Source organism: Saccoglossus kowalevskii, chromosome 8 (assembly GCF_978046115.1).
Source record: "Saccoglossus kowalevskii chromosome 8, keSacKowa6.1, whole genome shotgun sequence".
Taxonomy (NCBI): Eukaryota; Metazoa; Hemichordata; class Enteropneusta; family Harrimaniidae; genus Saccoglossus; species Saccoglossus kowalevskii.
Window position 1 is genome coordinate 6,409,682 of NC_140648.1, and position 3,896 is coordinate 6,413,577.

Here is a 3,896-nt window from a genome sequence, read left to right on the forward strand (position 1 = left end):
TATTTTAACAGTATCCAATACTTTTATCTGACGTTTACAGCACACATTAATCTAAATATTTACTTTAATGATGTAATTAGACTGATGACTTTTTTATAAAATTTAAATAAATATATTGGTAAAGGCGTTTGGTGACAATACACTTTTTACTAATACATAGCGCCCCCTAGTGGTCAGAATCTCTGGTTCTGAAAGTTTTTAACCCAGGGTAAAAAGATTGTAAATATTTGAATTACTTTGCTATGCAGGACATAGGTATTGATGCTATTTTCATATTTTCTGTATGATGCAATTTGGTTTTTAGTACCACATAACAAACTCATTATTAGTACAAATTCAAATTTTGAATTTTCAGATTTTTAAATATTTCCAGTTTTCATCATCAGTGCATTTTGTTGCATAGCTCATAGTTGCATATTACAAAATGATATTTTAAAAATGGATTTTACTTAAAATATGTTAAATTTAATTATATACTATCTTTACAATAAAACCAGTGCACTGCATCATGGGAGACAATGTCTTGTCATGGAATTTATTCACTAACTATACAAGAGTTCTATTGTGATTTCTTGTGAGTATTTGGAAAATAGAAGATCTCCTTCATTTATTTTAATTTCAAAGTAACTTTGAACCTCATATTAATATTCTAGAATGTTGTTTTCAAAGATGTTAAATATTTTAGTTACATTCAGTTGGAAATAGGCATGTAGTTTCATATTTTGATTGTTGCTATCATTCACAACTTAGAATGGGGTTAAGTGTTCAAGCAGTCTGTAAAAGCAACAGTATGTATTTTGTGCAATTCAGTTTCAACTACATATTTTTTTATATGTTAAATGATATCTTATTTACATCAAAATTAAATGTCCCACTATGCAATGTGGATGGATAATTGCTACTTGCTACAATTAAGCAAAGTAATATGGGACAAATCTTGGCTGTACCTGTTTCTCCATGTACATGTAGCCTATGATGTGTAAACGCCAGTGTTTTCTATCCAGCCAACATTACCCTCTTTATTCAGTGTATTTATGACTAATATTTTTACTCAAAAATTAAGAATAACAATTTAACATTGAATTGACTGGCAGATAGTGAATATTCATAAGGTATTTACTAGATAACAGCATAACTGTTAAGACTATCATATTAATATAAAAATATTTGATAAATAATTTTGAATTTGTCAGCACTGGTTGCTGCTTTTGAAATCTAAGTCGTGTCCATATTCAACTCTATTTCCTACATTGATTTACAATTTGATTTTAAACTATCCGTCCATCCATACTTTACCATGGAAGTCTTCAAGAGTCTATTCTTCCTGTTGTGCCAATCATAGAGCTGAATTCGTTTGCATTTTTCTTTGTTTTCAAAATTTAATCAAACATTGTTCATTTACGTTTCTAGAAATAGTAGTTGTGAAATTATATTGAGTAAATTAGTTTTGCAAGGAGGAATATTGAAAGACTTGAGAATTTTGTTGCAGTATGCGTGTGCCACAGCAAGAATTTCATGAGTGATTTATAGTATATTAGCAGCAACTAACAGATGAACTATTCTTTGATTACAAGTATTACAATTTCTACTACTATAGAGTATTCATTGAAATTGTTTTATGTATGTTGTTAATTTTATAATTACTTACATGTGTCTTGTGAAAGCAACCGTAAACAGTCACTCATGTAACATTCAATAAGACTTTTCTAATGTTCTACCAATAGTTCCATGCAAACAAGCAATTGGATCAATTTTGTAATGAAAAATTTAATACTGTTCTGTTTTTCTTACCCGTCATTTAATTCACCAACATAAGCCATACCATCAGGGTAGAATTTTATGTTTGCTAACCTAGCTGTCAATTCATTTCCTCACACATGCATATAATCAATAAGTTGTATTCTTACTAGCATCAATATTTTGGCATTTAGAAATTCATTTTATACTTGTGAAAATTCATTGACATGTACAATGTATCCTGATTGGCAATAAAAGATGAATGAAAGAGCTATATAGGGAAACTATATATTGTGTCTTTAATTGCAATCAGTATGAGCCAGATCATTTTGTTTCATGATTTTTTTTTTTTTTTTTTTTTTTATAATAATTATGTGGTTAGCCTGAAACTAGCATGCTGAAGCAAGGTCTTACTTATATCTACAAGACCTGTGATCCTGCTTCGAAACTTCGAAAGTAGTGCCAGCCGAATCAATATGACTACTATGAGAACTGTTCATAGTGATTGCAGGTGTATGATCTACTGATCAAAACAGGGTACAAGTAAATAATTATTGCCAAAATTAATATTATTGCAGTTGCACCAAAATCTCCCTATGAGTAATATGTGCGTTCTTTGTTTGCATATCATTCAAATTAGACATTTGTCAATCAGCATAAATGCAAATAATCATATTTTTTACTTTAGTTGCTTCTTTTATGTGCAAAAATTATTAGTTAATTACTTATTATTTCTTGCCAAATATACTATTTTTCCCTGGAAAGGTCTTGTATCTGTTGCCAAATACCCTTGCTTAATGTTTATATCCTCTAATTAATTAATATTATTGTCTAATAGACAAATGTGGGAAGAAGTTACCACCAGTAGTCCTAACCTGAAAATATTTTGGGGTCACAGCTAGATGATGCAAGGTATCATGGGTAAAACCAGATGCAAATTTAATTTTAGCTCAAGTTCTTGTGCAAACATCACAACCCTGATAAGTGACGGGGAAGGTGTGGTTGGTTAGGTGTATTGGAGCATGGAGGTAAAATACAGAAGACAAAAGTCTTTCACCTCCATGATTGGAGCAATTAATTTGCGGTGAATAATAAACAATGAAACTAAAAAAGTTTCTAGTGATGGTGATTTTTGCTGGTAAGCTGGAAGATGGCTGTACCCTACCTAAGTAATTACAATATCCAGAAAGGGTAGCCAATAACCATCACTATGTGGATATTTAGATATTATTATCTAATAGACGGATGTAGGCATAAGTTGATCGGTTTGTCAGGAAGAAGTTTTTTAGATAATAGTAACGAACTCGGCTGCAAGTACATGGTCTTATGGAGGTTTTGTTGTGTGCCTGCATTTTATATTGATATTGTGCTGGGCACACCTGGACAGAATTATGGAATATGCCAGGGTAATGTACAATTGTAGCTTCCTCATGGATATATCAGACTCAATGACAATGATCATGACGAGACTTAGTTGATGGACACCCACAAGCAGTGCATTGCAAGTCATGGTGTTTATGTTCAGTGTTACTTCCCTTGCTCTAGAGGGCTGATGGGCGGTCACATACTGTAGAATACTTTATTTTCGCTTGGAATTTATTTTCGCTATTTTCGCTGAAGGGATGTTTCCAAGAAAATAAAATCCAGCGAATATACTTTTTTTCCTATATTTCACATTAAACTCATCAAAAAACAGTGAAAATAAATTCCACACAAAACACCAGCGAAAATTAATTCCAGCAAAAATAAAGTATTCCACAGTATGTAACTGACTGTATAGTATGTGTGAAAGAAATGGTCACAGAACTACTTTTTTGTAACAAACCATGAAAATGGCAATGTGAGAGGCATTTAACATTTGTTCCTATATTCTTTGTGACATACAATGAACAAATTATATGTCATTTATAAGATTGGAAATTCTGATTGTAACAAATTATTTTCCATCAAATAATGCATGGACATTTTTCCAAAAATCCAATGAAAACATGTCAGAATACACGACTTTATGATGGATGGACCATGGAAATGCATCAAAGCATGCACTGTTATGATTGATTTTGTTAACAGTGAATATAGATCTATAGGGTGAATTCTGCATAGGTATAATGGCTGGCAAAGATGGGCTGTGTCTGACTGGTTAAAAACAACACAAAACA